The 27,130-nt window shown below is 42.3% G+C and overlaps 1 protein-coding gene and 1 long non-coding RNA gene across 2 annotated transcripts in view; one reads left to right on the top strand and one right to left on the bottom strand.

Moving 5' to 3' along the window:
• The window catches only part of TNR (tenascin R), a 443,154-nt gene that overhangs the window by 167,868 nt on the left and 248,156 nt on the right, over window positions 1-27,130 (top strand). The window lies entirely within an intron of this gene.
• LOC105740574 lies at window positions 14,364-25,238 on the bottom strand. Its single transcript, XR_001116614.2, has 2 exons — window positions 24,587-25,238; window positions 14,364-15,976 (listed from the first exon to the last, which is right to left on the bottom strand). It is a non-coding gene; the product is annotated as an uncharacterized LOC105740574 (long non-coding RNA).

Here is a 27,130-nt window from a genome sequence, read left to right on the forward strand (position 1 = left end):
ATGCCAGCACTGCCATCCTGCCACTGCAGTGCCAGGGAATAAAGTAAAATGCTTAGCGTTAAATTTCATGTAAATCAGACTTCATTTGCTCTGGTGACAGGTTATTACCTTCTGCAAAGAATGAGGGGAAAAAACGGCTGCTGGCTGGAGGCACAGCTCCCGACATGAGGATGTCTCGAATCGCAGCCCCTAGCAGAGCAGGCCTGGGCCATCTACTTTGCCCCACCTTTTCCTTTGCCCCCACAGCTCCCAGGAGGATGACTTTTCCACCAGCATCTGCAGGCTCCAGCTTGGTTCAACTTAGCAGTGCGGTCCCCACCACTTAGCCTTCTCACTGCTTGTGTGGGGACAGCAACTTTTACCAACTGCCTCCTAAGCCCGTCATACACAGTCCCCCAGTGCACTGTGGTGTGGGCTGTCTGCCACCTGGAATGCTTTATGCACTGCTGTCTACCTGGTTACACTCAATCTAGCCTTCAAGGCCCAACTCAAGTCCAAACCTCCACAAAGTCTTTCCTCACTACCCAATCTGTGGCACTCTCTCTCTCTCCTTTGAGTTCTACTCATCTTTAGCCTCTGACTGATAGACTCCTATTAGCAACCAATACATTTATTGGGTGTCTATGTGCTAAAAATGATGGTTGGCATGTTCCTCGTGTGTTCTTCAACCAGGTTGTGACAGTCTGAGGGTAGAGATTAGTACCCATGAATGCTTCTATCCAACCACGGTGCCCAGCACAAGGTTTGCACATAGTGGATTCTCAATAAAGGTGTTGGTCCCTGTTAGGAGTATATCAGTCAGGACAGGCTATGTTATGCTATAGTGAAAAATGCTCCCAAATGCTCAGTGACTTAAACAATGTAAGTTTATTGCTTGTTCATGCCACCTGTCCATTGCAAGTTAGCTGGCAGACTCTGCTTATTTTAGTTTCTCAGGGACCCAGGATGTTAGAACAGCCACCAAATTGAATATTGCTTGGGAAGGTCTCACATTGGCAATGAAATAAAGCTTTGTCCTGGAAGTGACACGGTGCACCTCCACTCACAAGCCACATGGCCCCAGCAAACCTAAAGGGGCCAGAAAGTGCAATCCTGCCAGGCCTCCAGAAAGCAGAGAGCAAGAGATACTTGGTCAGTAGCACCAATGGCTTCTGCAGACTGCTTAGTTACTAAATTCCATGAGGAATGTGCTACATCTATTTTGTCCACCACTGAATCCCTAATGGCTGACACAGTATCTAATAGGTACTCAGTAAATACATAGGCTGATAGTCAAACTTTTTCTGACCCTGTATCTTCATGCAGAACTCAGCTCATGTGCTTTCTTGGCCTTTGATCTGCCTTCCATGCCTCTGTGACCATCAGCACTTGGAAGGAAGCAGCATGCCTTCACTGCTTTGCAGTCCTTACACACAAGGATCAGTGTTGCTTAGGTGTATTGCCCTCTGCACCATAGGAGAGGAAAGAAAGGAGGGGAACAATTAACTGTTGAGTCTGATCTTCGTTATTTGGTAAGCAGACACTTTTTTAAAAGTATGTGTATAAAAAGTTTGTGTGTGTGTGTGTGTGTGTGTGTGTGTGTGTGTGTACAAGTGTGTACTGGATGGGAAGAAGGTAGAAGATAGCTCCATATCTTATTGCTGCATATCTCCCACTAGCAGTTAATCAGTGTCATGTTTGATGCAACTCTTGGTAATGGGGATTGGAGGGAAAGACCTGAGGAAATTGTGTGATTCTTTGACCCTACTCTCATCTTTTCTTTCGTTTGATCCTCTTTTTTCTCTCTCTTCTTCTTTTTTCTGTACTTTGATTACCTTATACCTTTTCTTAAAACCACAGGAACAGGCAGAAAAAGACAATGGGGAGGGGATGTCTTTTCATTTCACCCAGGGTGGGGAGAAAGGAGAAGGTTTTGGGAATGCAAGAACTGGACTTGGGTCTGGCTGGAGATTGGTCATCATTTAAGGCCATGGTAATGGCCTGAAGGTCCTTGTCATGGTCACAGTTTAGATCCACAGCACTTAACCAGGTTTAGGATCCCTGACAGAGGAAGTTGGGAGCAGACATCATCCCAGGTCTTCTCTCCACGCCCACCCCCACCACCTCTCATCTTCCTCTTCAAGACCTGAGATAAAAAAACAACTGGGATTTGATCTCACAATTCATATCCAAGGAAAGGCCCCCTTGGCCATCCATCCCATACCTAGGAAATGGGAAGAAGACTGAGGTTCTTTGTTTTTATTTTAATTGTTCATGCCAAGCCTTATTGTGGGCTTTTCTAGCATCTCTGACCAAGGGCTGCCATTCAGAGAAGGCAGAGCTCATCCAGTAGCATTGCTGCCTCCACAGCCTCCAATTCTGGACATCTGCCAAGCTCACCATCTGTACCCTACGGCCAGGAGTATGCATTGCCAGCTTCTGCATCAACTCCCACGCCCACCCTGCCACCCCCAGCCGTGCTGGAAATCTGCCAGTGCCCCAGATTGCAACATACAATCGGATAAGCTTTGCCAGGTTTATGGCTGGTAATTTATGGCCTTCTTTAGCAACATCTATCATGCTGTACAGTCGTTAATCCCAGAGTCTTTGCCCACTTTGCAGAAAATAGCTTGCAATTCCTTATAATGTAGCATTTGCTAACTCACCTGTCGGGCTGTCAGGCTGGGTGGGTGTGACAAGCTACTCCCCTGTTACTTCTTTCCATCTTACTTTGTTTAGCAAGCCAGGCCTTCTCCCTCCAGAAAACAGCAGCCAGGATCTTTATTACTCAGCCACCATCCTGCTCTCCGACACAGCTGCTGCAGTGCTAGCTCCATACCTCACCTCCCTGCTTCCTGGAAAAGCAGCAGGGCTCTGAGGGAGGGTGGGCTCACAACCCTAGCAAGGGCAGAATCTTTTACTGGTACAAAACAGAAGGTAGGTTGCAGGTGACACAAACTTATTTCTTCCTTAATCAAAGTCAGAGAGTAGCTGGTGGAGTGTGGCCGGAGGGTGTATACACACACACTTGTACACAAGTACAGGGAGTATGAAATACCTCTATGCGGACGGATCACAAGGTCAGGAAATCGAGACCATCCTGGCTAATATGGTGAAACCGTGTCTTTACTAAAAATACAAAAAGTTAGCCGGGCGTGGTGGTGGGCGCCTGTGGTCCCAGCTACTCGGGAGGATGAGGCAGGAGAATGGCGTGAACCCGGGAGGCGGAGCTTGCAGTGAGCTGAGATCGCGCCACTGCACTCCAGCCTGAGGGACAGAGCAAGACTCGGTCTCAAAAAAAAAAAAAAAAAAAGAAATACCTCTATGGTCAACGCCTGCTTAGGCACGCTAATCAGAGGATCAATTTGGACCACTAAAAACTGCCAACAAATGCAAACAAAATGATATATAATGCATTTGGCTTCAGGATGAATCGCAAGGTATTTAACAGTCAATCTTCTCAAATTAAGATATTAAAATTAAGCCTCCTTCTCTTGAGGCATGTCTCCCTGGACGAAAAAGAAAGTCACTTGGGAAATTCTAAATCACGGCTAGGGAGGCTAGGTAGGGTGAAAGGATATGAGCTCTACTCATATGGCATCTAGAGTGCATATGGATGAATTTATTTTATTTTATTTTATTTTAGAGAAAGATATGAATGAGACAAACATACTGGAAGGGAATACACCAAAATGATAAAATAGTTAAATTCAAATGTTGGAATATATACATATTCTCTCTATACGTAATGTATATGTTATTCTGTTACATGTAATTATATTATGATATACGTATCTTTCAATTTTTTTATGTTTTCTAAGTTTCTTATAATAAGCCTGCACTTTTGTACTTGAAGTAAACACAAACACCACAGATGGATGATAATGCCCATTATGATTGACTGATTGATTGATGTGACCCACATCAAAGGTGCTTCTCCCTCTCCTGTACAGTCTTCAGAAAATATCGAGAGGAAGAATTAGAGGAGAGGGGTGGAGCCAAGATGGCCGAATAGGAACAGCTCCGGTCTCCAGCTCCCAGCCCCAGCGACACAGAAGACGGGTGATTTCTGCATTTCTGCTTGAGGTACTGGTTTCATCTCACTAGGGAGTGCCTAACAGTGGGTGCAGGACAGTCGGTGAAGCGCACTGTGCGCGAGCCGAAGCAGGGCGAGGCATTGACTCACTCGGGAAGCGCAAGGGGTCAGGGAGTTCCCTTTCCTAGTCAAAGAAAGGGGAAGCAGACAGCACCTGGAATATCGGGTCAGTCCCACCCTAACTGCGCTTTTCCAACGGGCCTGGAAAACGGCACACTAGGAGATTGTGTCCCGCACCTGGCTCGGAGGGTCCTATGCCCACGGAGTCTCGCTAATTGCTAGCACAGCAGTCTGAGATCAAGCTGCGAGGCGGCAGCGAGGCTGGGGGAGGGGCGCCCGCCATTGCCCAGGCTTGCTTAGGTAAACAAAGCAGCCAGGAAGCTCGAACTGGGTGGAGCCCACCACAGCTCAAGGAGGCCTGCCTGCCTCTGTAGGCTCCACCTCTGGGGGCAGGGCACAGACAAACAAAAACTCTGCAAGAACTTCCACAGACTTAAATGTCCCTGTCTGACTGACAGCTTTGAAGAGAGTAGTGGTTCTCCCAGCACGCAGCTGGAGATCTGAGAACGGTCAGACTGCCTCCTAAAGTGGGTCCCTCACCCCTGAGCAGCCTAACTGGGAGGCACCCCCCCAGTAGGGACAGACTGACACCTCATTCAACCCGGTACTTCTCTGAGACAAAATTTCAGAGGAACTATCAGACAGCTGAATTTGTGGTCTCACGAAAATCCGCTGTTCTACAGCCACCACTGCTGACACCCAGCCAAACAGGGTCTGGAGTGCACCTCTAGTAAACTCCAACAGACCTGCAGCTGAGGGTCCTGTCTGGTAGAAGGAAAACTAACAAACAGAAAGGACATCCACACCAAAAACCCATCTGTACATCACCATCATCAAAGACAAAAAGTAGATAAAACCACAAAGATGGGGAAAAAACAGACCAAAAAAACTGGAAACTCTAAAAAACAGAGCACCTCTCCTCCTCCAAAGGAACGCAGTTCCTCACCAGCAACGGAACAAAGCTGGATGGAGGATGACTTTGATGAGTTGAGAGAAGAAGGCTTCAGACGATCAAACTACTCTGAGCTACGAGAGGAAATTCAAAACAACAGCAAAGAAGTTAAAAACTTTGAAAAAAAATTAGAAGAATGGATAACTAGAATAACCAATGGAGAGAAGGGCTTCAAGGAGCCGATGGAGCTGAAAGCCAAGTTTCGAGAACTACGCGAAGATTGCAGAAGCCTCAGTAGCAGATGCGATCAACTGGAAGAAAGGGTATCGCTGATGGAAGATGAAATGAATGAAATGAAGAGAGAAGGGAAGTTTAGAGAAAAAAGGATAAAAAGAAATGAACAAAGCCTCCAAGAAATTTGGGACTATGTGAAAAGACCAAACCTACGTCTAATTGGTGTACCTGAAAATGATGGGGAGAATGGAACCAAGTTGGAAAACACTCTGCAAGATATTATCCAGGAGAACTTCCCCAATCTAGCAAGGCAGGCCAGCATTCAGATTCAGGAAATACAGAGAACGCCACAAAGATACTCCTCGAGAAGGGCAACTCCAAGACACATTATTGTCAGATTCACCAAAGTTGAAATGAAAGAAAAAATGTTAAGGGCAGCCAGAGAGAAAGGTCGGGTTACCCACAAAGGGAAGCCCATCAGACTAACAGCTGATCTCTCAGCAGAAACTCTACAAGCCAGAAGAGAGTGGGGGCCGATATTCAACATTCTTAAAGAAAAGAATTTTCAACCCAGAATCTCCTATCCCGCCAAACTAAGCTTCATAAGTGAAGGAGAAATAAAACACTTTACAGACAAGCAAACGCTGAGTGATTTTGTCACCACCAGGCCTGCCCTAAAAGAGCTCCTGAAGGAAGCACTAAACAAGGAAAGGAACAACCGGTACCAGCCACTGCAAAAACATGCCAAATTGTAAAGACCATCGAGACTAGGAAGAAACTATAGCAACTAACGAGCAAAATAACCAACTAACATCATAATGACAGGATCAGATTCACATATAACAATATTAACGTTAAATGTAAATGGGCTAAATGCTCCAATCAAAAGACACAGACTGGCAAACTGGATAAGGAGTCAGGACCCATCAGTGTGCTGTATTCAGGAAACCCATCTCACGTGCAGAGACACACATAGACTCAAAATAAAGGGATGGAGGAAGATCTATCAAGCAACTGGAAAACAAAAAAAGGCAGGGGTTGCAATCCTAGTCTCTGATAAAATAGACTTTAAACCAACAAAGATCAAAAGAGACAAAGAAGGCCATTACATAATGGTAAAGGGATCAATTCATCAAGAAGAGCTAACTATCCTAAATATATATGCACCCAACACAGGAGCACCCAGATTCATAAAGCAAGTCCTGAGTGACCTACTAAGGGACTTAAACTCCCACACAATAATAATGGGAGATTTTAACACCCCACTGTCAGCATTAGACAGATCAACGAGACAGAAAGTTAACAAAGATATCCAGGAATTGAACTCAGCTCTACATAAAGTGGACCTAATAGACATCTACAGAACTCTCCACCCCAAGTCAACAGACTATACATTTTTTTCAGCACCACACCACACCTATTCCAAAATTGACCACATAGTTGGAAGTAAAGCTCTCCTCAGCAAATGTAAAAGAACAGAAATTATAACAAACTGTCTCTCAGACCACAGTGCAATCAAACTAGAACTCAGGATTAAGAAACTCACTCAAAACCGCTCTACTACATGGAAACTGAACAACCTGCTCCTGAATGACTATTGGGTACATAATGAAATGAAGGCAGAAATAAAGATGTTTTTTGAAACCAACGAGAACAAAGACACAACATACCAGAATCTCTGGGACACATTCAAAGCAGTGTGTAGAGGGAAATTTATAGCACTAAATGCCCACAAGAGAAAGCAGGAAAGATCCAAAATTGACTCCCTAACATCACAATTAAAAGAACTAGAAAAGCAAGAGCAAACACATTCAAAAGCTAGCAGAAGGCTAGAAATAACTAAAATCAGAGCAGAACTGAAGGAAATAGAGACACAAAAAACCCTTCAAAAAATTAATGAATCCAGGAGCTGGTTTTTTGAAAAGATCAACAAAATTGATGGACCGCTAGCAAGACTAATAAAGAAGAAAAGAGAGAAGAATCAAATAGATGCAATAAAAAACGAAAAAGGGGATATCACAACTGATCCCACAGAAATACAATCTACCATCAGAGAATACTACAAACACCTCTATGCAAATAAACTAGAAAATCTAGAAGAAATGGATAAATTCCTCGACAAATACACCCTCCCAAGACTAAACCAGGAAGAAGTCGAATCTCTGAATAGACCAATAACAGGTTCTGAAATTGTGGCAATAATCAATAGCTTACCAACCAAAAAGAGTCCAGGACCTGATGGATTCACAGCCGAATTCTACCAGAGGTACAAGGAGGAACTGGTACCATTCCTTCTGAAACTATTCCAATCGATAGAAAAAGAGGGAATCCTCCCTAACACATTTTATGAAGCCAGCATCGTCCTGATACCAAAACCTGGCAGAGACATAACCAAAAAGAGAATTTCAGACCAATATCCTTGATGAACATTGATGCAAAAATCCTCAATAAAATACTGGCAAACCGAATCCAGCAGCACATCAAAAAGCTTATCCACCATGATCAAGTGGGCTTCATCCCTGGGATGCAAGGCTGGTTCAACATACGCAAATCAATAAATGTAATCCAACATATAAACAGAACCAAAGACAAAAACCACATGATTATCTCAATAGATGCAGAAAAGGCCTTTGACAAAATTCAACAACACTTCATGCTAAAAACTCTCAATAAATTAGGTATTGATGGGACGTATCTCAAAATAATAAGAGCTATCTACGACAAACCCACAGCCAATATCATACTGAATGGGCAAAAACTGGAAGCATTCCCTCTGAAAACTGGCACAAGACAGGGATGCCCTCTCTCACCGCTCCTGTTCAACATAGTGCTGGAAGTTCTGGCCAGAGCAATCAGGCAGGAGAAGGAAATAAAAGGTATTCAATTAGGAAAAGAGGAAGTCAAATTGTCCCTGTTTGCAGATGACATGATTGTATATCTAGAAAACCCCATTGTCTCAGCCCAAAATCTCCTTAAGCTGATTAGCAACTTCAGCGAAGTCTCAGGATACAAAATTAATGTACAAAAATCACAAGCATTCTTGTACACCAATCACAGACAAACAGAGAGCCAAATCATGAGTGAACTCCCATTCACAATTGCTTCAAAGAGAATAAAATACCTAGGAATCCAACTTACAAGGGATGTGAAGGACCTCTTCAAGGAGAACTACAAACCACTGCTCAATGAAATAAAAGAGGATACAAACAAATGGAAGAACATTCCATGCTCATGGGTTGGAAGAATCAATATCGTGAAAATGGCCATACTGCCCAAGGTAATTTATAGATTCAATGCCATCCCCATCAAGCTACCAATGACTTTCTTCACAGAATTGGAAAAAACTACTTTAAAGTTCATATGGAACCAAAAAAGAGCCCGCATCGCCAAGTCAATCCTAAGCCAAAAGAACAAAGCTGGAGGCATCACGCTACCTGACTTTAAACTATACTACAAGGCTACAGTAACCAAAACAGCATGGTACTGGTACCACAACAGAGACATAGATCAATGGAACAGAACAGAGCCCTCAGAAATGATGCCGCATAGCTACAACTATCTGATCTTTGACAAACCTGACAAAAACAAGAAATGGGGAAAGGATTCCCTATTTAATAAATGGTGCTGGGAAAACTGGCTAGCCATATGTAGAAAGCTGCAACTGGATCCCTTCCTTACACCTTATACAAAAATTAATTCAAGATGGATTAAAGACTTATATGTTAGACCTAAAACCATTAAAATCCTACAAGAAAACCTAGGCAATACCATTCAGGACATAGGCGTGGGCAAGGACTTCATGTCTAAAACACCAAAAGCAATGGCAACAAAAGCCAAAATCGACAAATGGGATCTCATTAAACTAAAGAGCTTCTGCACAGCAAAAGAAACTATCATCAGAATGAACAGGCAACCTACAGAATGGGAGAAAATTTTTGCAACCTACTCATCTGACAAAGGGCTAATATCCAGAATCTATAATGAACTCAAACAAATTTACAAGAAAAAAACAAACAACCCCATCAAAAAGTGGGCAAAGGACATGAACAGACACTTCTCAAAAGAAGACATTTATGCAGCCAAAAAACACATGAAGAAATGCTCATCATCACTGGCCATCAGAGAAATGCAAATCAAAACCACAGTGAGATACCATCTCACACCAGTTAGAATGGCCATCATTAAAAAATCAGGAAACAACAGGTGCTGGAGAGGATGTGGAGAAATAGGAACACTTTTACACTGTTGGTGGGACTGTAAACTAGTTCAACCATTGTGGAAGTCAGTGTGGCGATTCCTCAGGGATCTCGAACTAGAAATACCATTTGACCCAGCCATCCCATTACTGGGTATATACCCAAAGGACTATAAATCATGCTGCTATAAAGACACGTGCACACGTATGTTTATTGCGGCACTATTCACAATAGCAAAGAGCTGGAACCAACCCAAATGTCCAACAACGATAGACTGGATTAAGAAAATGTGGCACATATACACCATGGAATACTATGCAGCCATAAAAAATGATGAGTTCGTGTCCTTTGTAGGGACATGGATGAAACTGGAAAACATCATTCTCAGTAAACTATCGCAAGGACAAAAAACCAAACACCGCATGTTCTCACTCACAGGTGGGAATTGAACAATGAGAACTCATGGACACAGGAAGGGGAACATCACACTCCGGGGACTGTTGTGGGGTGGGGGGAGGGGGGAGGGACAGCATTAGGAGATACACCTAATGCTAAATGACGAGTTAATGGGTGCAGGAAATCAACATGGCACATGGATACATATGTAACAAACCTGCACATTGTGCACATGTACCCTAAAACCCTAAAGTATAATAAAAAAAAAAAAAAAAAAAAAAAGAAAATATCGAGAGGAATATCAAGAGGGACATTATCTGTCCATTTTTTTTCTTTGGGCCCATTCTGTACTAAAATACCTCAGCCTCTTCTGGTATCATAAGTGGTTTTCTGACAGTAAATATAGGAATGAGTCTTGATTACTAAAGAACTTAAATATTTCCAGATGTAAGTGTCATATTCTTTATGGTATCCTCACTGCTTAGCTCAGGACATTCAAGAAATTGTTGAATGAATGAATGAGTGAATGAATGAAATGGCAGTGGCTGTTCTTTAAGCCAACTGAGGCAGTAGGTTCAGGCTGAGGTCGTTCTGCTGACCTTGGTGTGAGCTCATTAGCGTTAGTGCACATCAGTGCTGTCAGCAGTAGCGGCCCATAATCTTTGCTCCTGTCCAGTCCAGGTGTAGAAGGTGCTCAGACAGCACAGATTGCTGAGGGTGAGGGTGCTTCTCATGAGACTGCAGGCATCATGAAGTTTCCACCGAATTTACATTTCACTGTAGGGTGTTTGTTTCCATATTTGTTTTATTGGTGGCTACTTCCTTCAGGGCAAACAGGCCTGGTTCCATGGAAGGCATGCATATCCCTACATAAAGTTTCACTTGGACTCTGGTGGTTGTGCCAGGGTTGCCTTTGACAGTCACTAATCTGCCTGATGCTCTTTTTGGAGCTTGGCCTCTGAAGACACAAGTAAAGTGGCATTGACATTAGATTTCAACCCAAGTATGAATCTGGGGGCTCATCCGCCCAGGGCTGGAGTAAAACATGCAGGTAGTTGGATGAATTCAAGCCTGGAGGTTAGTGGGGTGACAGCAGGAGAAGGACATGGAGTGAAAAATGCAAAGGTGTGGCTAAATGGAGGGTGAAGTCATGCATCCAGATTTTCAGGGTGGATAGGAGAGGAAGTGGAGTTATCTGTGACTTAATGGAGTAGGAAAAATGGAAGGGTTTTAGCATACAGGTTAGCAGTATAAGCTCTGGGGCACTTGCCAGCTTTTTAACACATTTGTTAATTGTGTGACTTTGAGGAAATTGCTCTAAGCTGAGGCTTCCTCATCTGTAATATGGAGATAGTAATAACACCTACATCTATAGAGTTGTTGTGAGGATAAATTAGATAATATACACACAGGGTTTGGCACATAAAAATCTTCCAGTAAACATTAACTACAGAATTATATTCTTACTGAGATTCAAAAGAAGATGGGTTTGAAAAAGGCACTAAAAGAGAGAGAAGGAGAAGGAGAGGTGGTCAGAGAGTGATATGACAAAGTGAACATTCTAAAGGTGGAGCAGTCCCATGTTATGATAGCTTCTCAACTGAGCCAAGGTCATGGGTCTCCAGGATGAGTTGCGGACAAAGGTTTTTAGTTCAGAAGGTAGAGAAACTTTAAGGTTGAGGTGTTAGATGGGTTACAGCCAACTCTGATGATGAATGGGGCTGGATGAAGAGTAGAGAGTACCACAATTCTAAATGGAGGTGGGTCTGGAAGACAGTAAATTACATCAATCTACATGCACCTCAAGGAATGTCAACTCTAACTCTGGGTCTTAAGAGGAGAAGGAGTAGCCTCCAGTGAAAAAACCTGGAGATTCTGGTATCATGTGAAGAGAGACGTTTCTATTTAGGAAAGGTGTGGGAGAAAAAACACTATTGAAGTATTTGGAGATATTGGTAGTGAGTTTTGTATTTTGCAATGGAGTCTGGAATGTAATTTAATTTTGATGACTCCTTTGTAAAAGGAGTCATTTGTGCTGTAAGGAATAGACTTGTGAAAGGGGGAACATTGTAAAGAAAAAGAGAGAGAAGGAAGAAGGGACAAAAGAAGAAAGGGGAAAAATGGGAGGAAAAAAGGAAAGAAGGAGGAAAGAGAGAAAAAGATAAATCTTGATACACGAAAAGGCACCCTCACTCTGATTTGTGGGGAATCTTGACATATCAATCTTGGTATCCTAGTCTTTGGGGGTATAGTCAGCTATGGCATAGACTAAATTAATAAAATCCATTCATGTCATATCATTTATGTCAACCCTATACATGAACACCCCCCACACACACCCTCTCCAAGTGGTAATGAAAGCAGCTGCCTTTTTTAGCCTCATAAAAGCTCAGCTCCGTTTCCTTTTTCTCCTCCCCACCCCAACTGCCCTCAATTACCATTTTAATCAGAGTTTGAGGGGTGAGAAAGATGGAGAGAGTTGTGCAAATGACCCTGCCCCTCAGCCTGAAATTGAGGTGGGTTTGTAAAGTTCATCCTGGGCCTCTGGAGATATTCACAAAGATCACAAATCAGCAGTTTGGTCTTCTCCACACAAAAGGAGCGGGGATGAAAGAAGCAGAGTGTAAGGGCCAGGAAAGTGTGTATGTGCAGATCTATACAAAACCTATAGATGGAATTCCTAGGACTCCTATTTATAGAACTTGAAGGAAAGCCTTTTTATCCATAATTGTATGTGAAGGAGGGGTGGGTAGGATGCATAAGGTCTTGGCCGCCAGCTAACCATATTGACTCAAATGTACAGCCATTGTTTATGGCTAAGCCTGAGGGGTGGACTGGAAGAGGGTACACAGATGACCAGAGAGAGCTACAGTCTTGGATCTCAGGCTTATTAACTTGGTAACCCGGAAAACTACTTAACCTTTCTGAGTCTCATTGTCCATCTCCTGTAAATCTGTCTGCCTAATAAGAATCAAATAAGTCACTGTGAAAGTGTTTACAAACTGTAAAGCTCTTTGCAAATGCAAAAATATCATTAGAATAAGTACTTAATAAGTACTTGTTGAATGAGTGAATAAATGGAGCTCAGCCATGGTGTGCTATTAATTTTGATGACATATTGATATCACCGGCAAACATTTTATCAATCGCTGACAGTTCTGTGAGTACCGGTCAAAACAAAACTGCAAAAACCACAAATTTCATCACAGACTGATATATGGTTTCACACTGGTTTTCTTTGTTTCATTTGTCTCTGTCTTGTCCCAACAATTATATCGTCAGCTGCTTGAAAGCAGAGATCCTGTTGTATACACCTTGCCCGGCATCAGCTAGGAACAGTAGTTGTCCTTAGTAAATATTTGGGCATTGAATCTTTGGTTCTTTTGTGGACACAATTTGGGATGCTGGGAGGATGCTCATGCATGGGACAGCCCTCTGCTGGTCAAACTGAAGGGGTGGGGAAGAAGGAGGGCTGGTGGAGAGCATTCTTGAAGCGCTCTTGAAGACCTGTCTGCAGATGTCTTTATCTCTTGTGTTCAACACATGTGCCTCTAATTAAATAAGAGAAAAATGGGATGTCCACAGCAAGTGCAAATGAGATGCAACTTTCTTCCTAGCCCTTTGGGTAGCATTTTGCCATCTCCTAGAGGGTTAACTTATTGGCTTGCTTTGCCTTCTCTCATCCTCACTTTCAGTGCTGTGTTTCCTCTCCTTCCTGGCCAACCACGGGCCCTTCCTTGGCAGTCCCTGCATAGAAAGTAGAATAAAAATACGGAGACAAGAAAAAAAAAGCCTCTTACTTAAAAAAAAAGTGGACAGGGCAAGAGAGAGAAACCCTTCAAAGGAACTTTTCCTTAGTCTTGGCATCAAAATGAAGGCAAGCTCTTCCTTTTCAATGCAGTGTGCACTGAGGAGAGTGAAACTGCCTTGCCTCCATTGCATTCCATTTCATCTATCTGGAAGCCATTATGGCTTCCTTCAAGAGTCTCAAGTCCCTAAGAAGAGGGTTCCTGTGAACTCTAGCCTCAGCACATTGCTCTTCTCTGCGTTGTGCCTTGCAGTAGAAACCGTAAACAGAGATGAAGTGACTTGCAGGGCTCCAGCAATTGATCCAGGATTGGATGGGAGGCAGAGGACTGGATACACCAGATAACAGGCTCCAGATCCTCAGAGAGTGAAATAAGCAGAAGGACCCATGCAAAGGGAGAGCACATAGTGCAAAGAGGCAGACAAGAGGTGCAAAGGACTGATGGATGGAAGGAGACAGATCATTTCAAATCTGAGCACCTCTTGTAAAGTGAAGGATCTTCCCTATGGGAAGGGATGGAGCTATTAAGAGAACAAATTGACTGCTGAGCAATGCCCACAAAGCTTGTTTCATGAACCCAAAGCTCTTTAAACAATTACATGAAACAGGTAGAAACTAGCTATCAAAGAAAAAGAAAAAAAAAACAGCAGTTAGGCTTGTATGTTTAAAGAGAGAAAAGCAGTGATCTATCATTATACTTCAGACAGCTAAATAAATATTTACTATATGAGGGTGATAGTATATGAAAAGAAACCTGAAAAGCAGTCCTTGAATGGGCACCTGCCTGTCCACAGCTGGACCTGAGTGGGACTTTGATCTGGGACCACAGAGGTTTGGGCTTGAGATGATCTGTCAGCTGTAAGAGCTTATGTTGCCTTCAGCAAGGTCAAACAAGAAACTTGAAAATATTTTGGCAGACTTATGTTATTGTAAAGGAATATACCTGCTAACTTGTTATCCCTGGTTTAGGGACATGAGGATGACAGGAAAATTGAAATAAAGAAATGCCCAGACTGCATTATCATCATTAATTTCTCCAGTCTTTTTTTTTCCTTGATTTTCTTTGAAGTTAAACTACAGGAATTATGAGACTGGCAGAAGCTCATTAAGAATGTCCATCCCACTTCATTCACATGAAAGTATCAGAGATTCCTAGAATGATCAAGGAGTTGGGGGGGGGGTGCTTAGAAAGCCCCTACTTCTCTTGCAATTTCATAGGAGAGGCAAATGAGTTCCAGAGCAGGGAGGGGCTTGTGCAGGGCACACAGGGGCGGAGGTCCCAGGTTCCTCCTTCTCACTCCCCACTCTCTTCCACCAGACCACACTTTCCACCTTAGATAGAAAGAGTTCTTGATATGACATGAACATCACAACAGAGATGCTCCTCCCATGGCCATGTTAGACCCGCAGATGCTTCAACCATCATTTCCTCGTTGCTGTGGCTCTGAGGTGTTTTCTAAATAGCACATCACCTGACTGCTTGGGGGATGGCACAAGGTTCTGCTGCAAGTCAATCATCACAGTCCTCTGTGGCCTCCTGGGAGGCAGCCCCAAAAGGCTGTTTCTGTCTAGGATGAACTTTCATTGTGCACATGCTAGCCCATCAGCCCGCAGCACTGTCAGCTCTCAGGGACTCGCTTGGTGGATGGTCCAGTGGAAATGCCTCGACCTGGGCCACCTTTCCTTTTCCAATGCACACATCTCAGGCTCTTCTTTTCTCATAGGAAATTTACACTTAAATATTGTTCCAAATAAAATTAATCGTAATTATACACACATGATTTTTAGGTGATCTGAGGTCTTAAATTTTTCATGCCAAGGCTTGAACAGGAAGACTAATAAAAGGGTAACCACTGTAGGTGGCTTAAAGATCTTGAGATACCATTTTTAAAAATGCAACTCAGGCTGAGGGAAACAGGGCAGAAAAGAAAAACATGAGTAATGGTTTTGTGGAAAAGAATATAAGGCCATGGGGGCTGATGGCACACAAGATGTGCCACATTTCAGTAGGGACAGGAGCTGCAGACATGATTTGATGCATTCTATTTCTGTTCCCTAAAGAGTACTTTGAAAAGTAACAGTCTAGGGACTAAAGTTATAAGACTTATTTTCTCCTTGTGGACAAAAAAATGTAGATTTATGATATTCAAGTGAGTAGGAGATTGCAGAGGGATGGAATAGAGGGCGGGAGTAAGGTTGATTAATCTGGGGGAATCAGAACATGAGCATACCTCATTCAGCAGCTGCCTGGCCATCCATGACATGGAGACTTCATGTCACTCAAAGACTCCGTGGTGACTGTAGGAGTCATGTTTCTGAAAAGAAAGAATTCAAGGGTAGGCAGTCAGAAGAGGAAGATCCCCTTCCGGCTGAACCCCCTTTGTCACTGGCAATCCCAAAAAATCTGCAGCAGGCAGCATGTGGCTTGGGGGCCCTACAGCTCCAAGGACTACACACGGACTCCCTCACTCACCTTCTACTCAGGGCCCATGTGCACCACACACGCTGTTCTCTTGCAAGGCGGGGCCTCTGCCAGAGCCTCACAAACACCGTGTTGTCAGCACTCCTCTCTGCCTTCACCACCCGCTCACGTCCATCGTACTTAACAAGTAGCAAATCGATTCATTTGGATTTTATCTCCTTTTTATTTCCCCTACTCACTCCATTTTGGGGTTGCTAGTAAACTACATCATAGGGTAAAAGGCTGGCAGCCAGGGGGAAAGAATAAAAATGCAAGTGCAGAGCTAATGAATTAATTGGATTTTGATGTACTAAGAGTCCATAATGAACTCTCGTTTATTCAGGGATATGTTCCCAAGCTAATGTAGTCTTCTTTATCTTCTTCCTTCTCTGCTTGAGGCTGAGTAATTTAGACCTTGTATAGAGCAGCAAGGAGTTTTGTGGAAACAACACAAAATAATCAACCAGGATCTGATTGTCTTGTCTTTTCTTTTGAAAGCCTTTTCAAGATTCTACCTGTTGTCCATCCCCTAACAGAGCGCCTGCTTTTTGAGGGCCAGGTCTGAGTCTAATTTCAATTCACTTCCTTCCTGCCTTTCATTCCCACCCAAAATACCTTATGAACATGTCAACAAATGTAATTCATTTTTCAGTAGTTTCATGGTATTTCATTGTATGATACACCATAATTTATTTAACTAGAATCATTATTGGACACATAGATCATTTTTCAGTATTTCTAACAGTACTTTGATGAACATCCTTTTAAGTAAGTCTTGTGTACTTTCTTAATTGTTTTCTGAGGGTAAAGTCCTAGAAAGTAATGCTGAAGAAAAAAGTCAATGTATGTCTATAAGGATTTGGATACATGTCACTGATTTACACTCCAAAAGTATTATGCCAACAATATATAAGTGTTCCGATTTCCCTGCACCCTCACTCAGGGGATCCTGGGAGGACATTTTCTAGGGTCGGATCTCAGTGAGAAATAACTTCCTTACATGGAATTGCTCCCAGTGGGTGGCATTATTATTCAGTGCCTTTACCCTCGGCTCCTGATCTCTGGGTTCAAGCCCTTTCAAATCCAATACTATATATTTGTAAAGGTCAACCTATTGTTTTCATCCTCCACCAGTTTGTCTGACCTCATTTGTAGATTCACCATTTCTGTTCTGTGATGTCACCTTTGGTGGGGATGGGAGTGGAATGAGGAGGGAAAGGTTAAAAAGACAAGAGCCCCAGAAAGAAGCAACATATCCTCGCCCACTCTTAGAAAGCCAGCACCCTCAGAAACAAAATGTCTGGCTTGGCAGAGTCATCCTGTTTGTCCTTGTTTGTAAAAAGAAAAGAAAGCCAAACTTTTGTGATTTTCTTAAGATCCAGGATTCTTTATGGACCGAACCATTTAAAACATTTGCTCTCAAACTAGAATAGTGAGCTCAGCTTTTAGCCTTGGATGCTATGTCATAATTCTGGTTTATGGCAGTCTCTTGGGCATTCCTGCCTTTTAGCCATTTATTACTAGACTGAGATAAAGAGGAGATAGATTTTGAAACAAAGTTAGTGGTGAAGGAAAGGGCAAGGGTGCAGGTAGAAAGCTGAAGAGGGAAGCCAGACACAGGGGAGGCAAAGAGCCAAGGGCAGAACAAGAAGCTGGCAGAGGGGAGAGAAAATTGGAGGTGAGCGCTTTATCAAAGCCATCTGGGTTCCCAGGGCCTGCCTGCTTCAATACAGCAAGAATGCAGAAGGGCTCAGAAATCAGTGTGTAGGTGTGTTCAGGAGTGGCCCCAGTCTCCAGCTGTCCTCCCCTCCCCCAAAACCACCCCAAATAACCATTTAATTTCAATGTGTTCCCTAAGCTCACCCCTTCAAACCAAATTGCACCCTGAAGCCCCTCCTGTATGGAAATTCTGGAGCTGTCCCCAGGAATGTTTAGAATCAGCATCAAAATGTGCAACCAATATAACATTATTTTTAAATATTCTGAGCCTCTAGGTACCATTTGATATATTAATTATGTAATTTACTGATTAAGTGGATTAATAAAGAACCACCACTCACGAGATTTTCTAAGCCTCTTGACGAGGGGTTTCTTTCCCATCCTGTAAACCACAAAAGGCCCCAGGAAAGCATAACAACTGAATGCTAATGAGAGAACCTCTGGTGCAATGGGTCTGAATCCAGGTGCCCACTTCACAGCCGTCCATCCTGCATGGGGTGATCAGAGAGACAGGGCAGGCAGCAGGAGGGAGGCCCCAGGGCCTCTGCCAGGGAAGACACAGGTACATTTCGTTTTCCATAAGCTGCCAAGTGCCTTGAAGAAGTCAGGGGCTTGGAGAGCAGAGTGGGATTTCTGCAATTTGGCTTGTTGATGTTTACAGATCGCCTTGAGAGCACTTTTAAAGCTAATAATTATGCTTTTGCTAATCGTTGTCTAAATCAACAACTGGTTCTCTAGAAAGTCTGACTGTGACTCTGGTCTAAAGAATGAAGATTCAGCACACACCAGTTTCTGAAGTGATGGAGGAAAGCAAACAAGCCTGGCTTCTCCAGAGGGTTTTGTGAACTTTGGAGAAGGGTGGCATGAGCCTTAGAGAAAGCACTTTGCTAAAACACAGGCTGTAAGACAGAACCTTTATCACCCAGCCAACATGTCAGAAAGGACCCGATTGTTCATATTTGATTGGAAAATAGAAGGCAGGAGAGTGTGTGTGAGGACAATACCAGCACTCACAGTTCGACTTTCTCATGCATTCCAATAGTGATGCGTTTTCCCAGCAGAAGTCTCCATGCTGCTCCTTGCCAAAAGCGAGGAATGAATTTGGAACTTGGGCCAAAAGAGCTTAGTACATATGTCAACACTCTATAGAGCTTTGTAAGGCTGCCCTAATTTAATTGATGGATGCCATCTTCATTAGGGACTGGGGGCTCTCAAAGTGGACATTGAGGAAGCTAAGCAAAGGGAGAAATTGGGCTTGTGTCACCTCTTTTGTTCTCAAGGCTAGTAACTGGTGTGTCTTTTAATATCCTTTGATAGGCTGTTGAGGAACATGAAATAGGCAAACCGTTAGCTAAGGAATGAAGTGCTTTCATGGTGGTTGCTAGTTTGCTAAGTGTTGATGGATCTTGTCCAGAAAATAGTGCAAGTAATTTTTATGTCCCAAGAAATGTGTTGACTGCTTTGAAAACTTTTTGACTCATAGCCTATGTTCATCTACTTGCCTTTTTACTGGCTTTCTCCATTCCCTTTTTCTTTTCCTGGTGTGGCCAATCTAAGAGAAGGCAAATTCCTGCCCTTCTGTTAATTGTATGAAAACATACTTTAAAAGAAGGAAAAGGGAGAACCATGTCAGATGTATTTCAGGCCCGTGCCAATGTCATGGACTCATTGCAAGACAAATTTGTGGGCACCCAAGAGACCCTTTCTTGGGCAAATACATTGCCTTGCTTGGCTGAATCTGCATGGGGTTATGGGATCAATCATGCTTCCTGATTCAACCTCTCCATTTGGTCAACCACTGATTCTATCAATCTCTTCATGGAACTTGGCCAATCATTTGATTGAATTAATCAACCTGAGTGGCTGTTTTTGTTTTTGTTTTCCTAGTAGACACAGCCAATGCCTCAGGTTATCATTAGATGTTTTACTTCTGGTGTTTGGAGACTGGCAGACAAAAAGCAAAATTGACTGCTCATGACAGCAGCTAAAAATTGGCAGCTTTACACAGCCAGCCAAATCCCTCTGTCCCTCGTCAGACAGTCTGCCTCAGGAGCGAGACTTCCCAGCAGTGGCCTCTACTGAGCCCCAGTGGCTCTCCTTTGGCCATGCTGTTCTACCACATCCTGTCTCTTGTTCTCTGCAGGGTCCACCTGAGACTTGTATTTCTGCAAGAATTCCTTGGGTATGGTGTGTGTTCTCCCCTGCTTAGTCATTCAGCCATAACCTTTCCATTTAGAATTCTACCCTGCCAATGGTTCAGCTCCATAGTTCAATATTTTACATTTATCTCTATTGAATTCCAGTTGCCTTCTGTTACAAGAGGCACTTAAATTATCTCAGTCTTGCTCCTTAGGCTCAGACTCCAAGTCCAGAACAAATCTGTGTAGCACTTAGGAATCATTGGCCATGTGAGGCACTTGGGCATATAAATGTGTCTGAGTTGAGCATTTATTGAATGATGGTGAGGGTGGAAGGCTTGGTTAGAGAACTTGGGAGCCACCGAATTTATAAAATTTCCTTCAGACTTCTTCAGTGCTGGAGAAAAAATGGACCAGAAAAATTATTTAGATAGTGACAAAATAAATACAACAATATAGCTTATAGGAAAGGAGGAGCTAACATTGTGAACACCTACTAGATTTGAGCACCATCATGTACATCAAAATATAATGTAGCCTCTTTTGCCAAGGAGATTGACAGTATATTATGTCATTAGCACTCTTATCCTTCTTCCATAGGTGATGGCAGGAAGTCATGTAATTTTTCTCATATTTCAGTGCTGGAAATTTGCTTCAGAAAGAGGAAAGAGCTTGTGATATGTGAGGAGTGGTCCCCAGCTGAACTGGTCTATTCTAATATTCTTGCCAATGGATCATGGCCACTGAAAACAGACGCAGGGGCCCAGGTCTGACAGGCCTCACAGGTCTCCGGAATAAGGGACTGTGTACTACAACATTATACATACCAAGCCATTATAGAAAAGTCCCAGCTCTAATGTGGGAAGAAATGAATACGAATCATTCCAACCAGTTTCTTTCCTTAGATGCACTCCTATCATTTTGCAATCTAGATTTGATTGACTCTTTAAGGTCTGAACACAGCAGAGTTTGTTCGCTTCTGTGTTTTCCCCCTCTGAAAATCAGCTCTTAGTTCAGGCTTAAGCAGATGACCATGGGATCCAGTGAGCATCTCTAGCACCATAAAACCCTACCAATTATGGGGCCAAAGAGCTCAAGGAGGCTGAAAAACCTCTTGCATCCATTAATTCATGATTTCCTTCTGGTTCTCTGCTATTCTTTGCCTCCATGTGGGTGAAGGGAAGAGAAGAAAGGAGGAAGAAACCAATCATAGGAGGTGGGGCTGGCGTGGAAGGTGATCTATGTATGATGATTATGCTGCTTTCCAATTGTTTGAATGTTGGGCCCCATTATCTCCTTCAGAAGTAGACAAGCAATAGCATTTTTTCTGAAGAGAGAGGAGAGAAATGAGGTGACATTCTGAAATAACAGTGAGGCAAGCCAGAATGCTGTTTAATGAATTCAATATATTAATACTATGTAGAAAAGATGGAAAGAGAAACACACAACCAAGGACAAATACAAAAGAGTATTATAAGCCTGTAAGAATAGTGCCAGACAGGCTAACACTCAGAATGAGCAGAGACAAGAAAAATGCCAGAGAAAACAAAAACAGCTTTCAGTATCTATGTTCTGAATTAGAAGAACAAGGAAGGGACAAGCTCACTGCTTGGGGAACTTGGTGCAACATTAAAGATGAGAAGAGAAAGGAGAATCACTCAAGTATTTTGTTTCTTTACCAAAAGGCAAGATCTTTCAACAGAGAGGAAGAAAATCGATTTTGTTAAAATAATCTTGAAACTCAAACTGGATAAACAAATTTAAGTGGTCACCCAGAGGCTTTAAAAGTTTTCAAACCTGACAAGCTTTATGCCAGAATTTTAGAAAACTTGTACAAATGCTCATAAAACCACAATTTAGAAATGATTAAGGGAACGATACAAAAAGACTAGAGATGAGAAAAACTGGATTTTTTGTAGAAAGAAAGCGGATTTCAGATTGTACAGCCTGCTGGATTTGATACTGATCATCATAGAAATCCTAAGATGAATTACTATTCAAATGGTTTATGGCCCCTTGGATGAGAAGCAGTAGTCACTAGGAACTAGCATGGGTTCACTGAGAACAAGGCATATTAAATGGAATTCCATTTCCATATTCCACCAGATTGCTACTTATGTAAATCAGCTGAATACCGTCAATATGGCAAGGCCCCTGACAAAGTTTGCCTTGATATTCTTGTGGATTGAATGGAAATTGAGAGCTACATCATGGTTAATTGACCAGCCATACCCAGGCAGCTGATTACATCAACATCTGAGAACATCTTGTCATAAATCACAGGGCTTCATCTTTGGCTGTATCCTCTATTTTATCAAGGATTTAGGTGAAGATGCAGAAAGCATGATTATCGAGTTCATGGATGGGATAGCAGAGTTAGGACTCAAAATATATCTACAGACTATGGGACTGGCTAAAACTAACAAGGTGAAATTCAACAGGGGTAGAACTAAAGTTCTGCATTCAGGCTTAAAACAAAACTTGTGCAGGCACAGACTGGGGATACCTGGTTTAAGAATAATTCATGTGAAAAATACTTAAGGTTTACTGTCTGACAAAAATATCAATAGCAGATTACAAGGTATAAGACTGATAAAACATTTTCTGCAATCTCAGACCACTGCTAGATGTATTCTGCCCAGGAAAAAAGAGGCAATCGTCTCATTTTCCTGTACCAGTGTTCCTGACAAGCCAGAACTTCTCCAGGGAGGACAAATACAATGATGAATCATCTCAGAAGGTTGCCATAAGAGTAACTAGGCAATGGCTGGTGGAGCTAAAGATATTTCTAGATATATAACCTAAAAAAGTCTTGCACTTGTGTATAAGAAGGCACATGTAAGTATGCTCCTAGCAGCATTCATTGTTATGGCTACAAACAGAAATAACCTGAATGTTCATCAACAGGAGAATGGATAAAGAAAATGTGGTATATTCATGAATCTCACAAACAGAATGGAAAGATGAAGTTGAATAAGAATACCTACAATATGATAGCATTTATTTACATCTAAAAACATGTACAATAATGATATGTATTGTTCAGTGATACATATGTATGAAGGAAAGTGATAAAGAAATTCGTGGGAGTGAGAACTACCAAATCCAGAGTAGTGGTTATGTCTCAGTGGAAAGGGAGGGCAAGGTAGTATGTGGTGGAAAAACACAATTTTTATTCTATTTAAAATGTTTTCTTTCTTAAGCTGGTTGTTGGATATATAGGTCCATATTATTTCACTCTGTTTATCATTTTCTATGTTTGAAATACAAATAATGCATTTTGAGGGAGGAATTTTAAAAATATAATGAAATTCACATGGCATAAAACTAACAATTTTAAAGTGAACAATTCAGTAGCATTTAGTACATTCACAAGTGTGGAACCACCAACTCTATCTAATTTCAAAGCATTTCTATCACTACAAATGAAACCACATATCCATTAGCTAGTTTCTCTTCATTCCCCATAGAAGGATTTTTGTTCATTTGTTTGTTTGTATAGTGACATTTTTTTAAAAAATAGATTTTTAGTTTCAGAGTGGTTTTAGGTTCACAGCAGAAGTTAATGAAAGGTACAGACACTGCCCATGTGTCCCTACCTCAACACATGCACAACCTTCCTAGCTATCAACATCTCCCACCAGAGTGGCACAGTTGTTATAATTGATGAACCTAAATTGACACATCATTATTATACAGGTCGCACTAGGATTCGCTCTTGGTGTACATATTTTGGGTTTGGACAAATGTATAATGACATGTATCCACCATTACAGTATCACACAAAGTATTTTCACTGCCCTAAAATTTCTCACTCCTCTGCTTATTCATCCCTCTCCATACTGAGTTTTTAAGGTGGGTGCTTTAAAAAAAATTATAATAAAGAAGGAAAGAGGAAACATAATAACTATCTTTAAACATCTTAAAATTTTTCATGAGGAAGAGAAATACAATTTTTATCCTGTAAAGCTCCCATGGGATCAATAAGGGGGTATCAGAAGAAGGAAGAGTTTGGTTTAACATAAGGAGGAACATTCTAACAAGATTGGAGCAGTATGTCATAGTAGTTCAGAATATGACTTTGAGTTAGACAGAGTTGGGTTAAAGTCTGTTTAATGCACTCATTTTGGAAAAGTTGCTTAACTTCTCTGAGCTTTAGTTTCCTCATATTTATAGTGTAGATAATAATAATACTGACCTGATAGAATTACTGTGAGAAATAATTTCAATGAAGCATATACATTATAGAGTAGTGAATAGCACAGAATAAGCGTGGCATAGATATAAGATAATTATTTTAAAAAAGAAAGAGTTGTCCATAGATAGAATGGCTATCTTGTATGACACTGAGCTTCTCAAAGCTATCAAAGTTCAAGTTGAGATTGGATGTGAACTGTCCAAGGTGCTGGGGAGAGGGAATTCCACAAAAAGGGATGTTAGGGTAAATGTTTTCTGTTATCCTCCTCACACACTGTTGAATCTAAACAGTCTTTGAAACTGAATAGTCATATTGTTGGGTGCTTCAAGTATGATGTATATTGGTTATTTATTGCTGTGAGTAATATTATCACAAACTTAGTGGCTTAAAACAACACACATTATCATACCACTTCGGTGGGTCAGGAGTCTACGCATGGCTTTGTTGGGTCCTCTGGCTCAGGGTCTCATCTCAAAGCTGCAACCTAGATGTTGACCAGGACTGTGGTCTCTTCTCAACTGGAGAAGGGTCTGCTTCCAATGTCATGTGGTTGTTAGCAGAATTCAGTTCCTTCTGGCTTGTTGGGCTGAAGGCCTCAGATTCTTGCTGACTATCTGTGAGAGGCTGCCCTCAATTCCTGATTATTGGGCAGTGGGGAGACATCCTCAGCTCCCTGTCTTATACTGGAAACATAGACCTTTCCAATGTGCCTTCCTGCTTCGTCAAAACCATCAAGGGAGGGAGTCTGCCAACAAGATGTCACAATTGTACACACCATAATCATGGAAGTGACATCTCAACACTTTTGCTATATGGTGTTGGTTAGAAGTGCATCAATGGTCCCACACACACTCATGGCAAGGAGACTACATAAGGGGGTGAGTACCAGGAGGGAAAGATCATGGGGGCCATTTCTGAGTTTGTCTGCCCAAGGAAGGGGACTGTGCTTAGGACACAGGAGTACTAGTGCCTCCCTGGGTACCATGAGAGGGGACAACAGAGGAGTCAGACACACATGCACAAATACAGAAAAGCACAGCTGAGATCGAGAAGGAGCAAGAGGAGGAGAGTCAGGGAGGCTGAGAGGCTAAACAACCAAAAAAGTAGAGTTCAGAGAAGGTGAGTGTAACAGGGACACCCAGGCTTACTGAGCAGCCATTATGGATGATGGGGTCCTGCTTGGAGACAGGACAGGCTGCACCAGGAATCTTGCCAGAAAAGGTCTTGTTTTCACAGAGTTTAGAGAGACAGTTTTTGTCATAATGTATTTTGGTACAAGTTGGATTTAGAAAAAGATGAAAGATGTATGCTAAAATCAGGCTTGGTTCTGTACCAGGCAGTATACCAGTCCTTTATGCGCTTGAATATGCTTCATCCTTCGTGGACATTACTTATGTTGTGCTATATGTGGCTAACTGATCTGGGTGTGTTGAGCTTGGTGTTTAGATTGTTAGCCTTCTGATGAGGAGGTGGAAAAGAATCGAAGGGCAAGGGGCTGAGGCCAAAACCAAAGGATGGCCTTCCCCAGTGGCCAAGGAGCCCATCTTCAGAATGGCTCTGTATTTCATTACATGCCAAAAAGGCTGTCAGTCTTCTTATTTGGAGACGTATTTGCGGAGGGGCCCAGGAACTCAAGTTGCAGCCCTGGCTGCCCTCAATTCAGTAATTTCTACATGATTATTCTATATAAGTATCCAGAGGTGGAGCAGGCTGTCTGAGCCTGTACGCCTTGCTTTGAATAAGATCTAGAGAAGCTTCAAATCATTGAACAACAGATTCATGTAAAGCTGGCACTAAGATGGTTGGTGATAATCTTATAGCCACACAACTCATGGTTGGAAGGAGTCTTCTAGCCAAATCCTCCTATTCAAGGCTGAACTCAGGGATAACTTGGGTCAGCTACTTTAGATTCTTCATGGTTTTATGCTTCTTGTTTTTGGTTAACAGTAAAGTAAGGAGACTTTTAAATCTCTTGAAAATGAAGGTTCTATTATGACTTCAGAAAATGGGTACAAGAGCTTGTGTTTGAGACCAAATAGCCTTGACAATATTTTCCCCAGATGACTAGCTGATGTGTTTCAGTTATCATTCCATCAGTAGAGCTGAATTTTGCGTCTTGTAAGTGTCTTCATCTCAAGTCAAAACCTGAGGAGATTTTTTTTTTTCTCTCAGTTGTCGGTGAATCAGCACTAATGTGCTTATGAATCAGGCAGTGTGGGGCGAGCCACACATTCATCAACACTCTGGAATAGAGGGGCAGCCCGGGAGCCGATGTCTTTATAGAATACCAGGGGAGTTCTTCCAGGTGTGGGCCTAGCCTGAGAGGTTTTATTAGGAACTAGAAAATGTGCTTCTTAAGGAGTAACCGGAGTTGTCTATCAGCTCCCCTTCTGACGCTTGCAAGAATTTGACTGCCTCAAATATCTGAGATTTTTCCCCTCTGTATGCATCTATAGATGGTGGGGAAGAGCAAAGGGCAGAAAAGCAGGGACACATGGAATATCTCCTCTGGGCCAGGCACTGTGTAATGTTCTCTTCTAATGTTGTCTCATTTGACATCTACCATTCCCTCTTTTTTGGCTTTCTTGAGCTTGCAGCACCTAGCACTATGCTTAATCCATACTAGAAACTCTATACAAGTTGCTTAACTAAAAAGAGTTAAATCATCCCATGGAGGATAAAGGAGCACTGGCCGGAGAGTAAAGAGACCTGTGTTCTAGCCTAGCCCTTCCCGACTGCTGGATGACCTTGGCATAACCATCCACTGTGCACCACAGATTTTCCATTCATAAAATGAGAGGGTGAATAAGATGATCTCTAAGGCTCAATGAGCTCTAACTCCCAGTGGTTTTATGATTGAATAAACATAGGAGTGAGAGAATCCTGGATTTCACAATGGAAGAAACAACTAAAAAAAAGAGAAGCATTCTACTTAGCAGCTCAGTCTCCTCAG

Source organism: Nomascus leucogenys, chromosome 12, assembly GCF_006542625.1.
Source record: "Nomascus leucogenys isolate Asia chromosome 12, Asia_NLE_v1, whole genome shotgun sequence".
Classification (NCBI taxonomy): Eukaryota; Metazoa; Chordata; class Mammalia; order Primates; family Hylobatidae; genus Nomascus; species Nomascus leucogenys.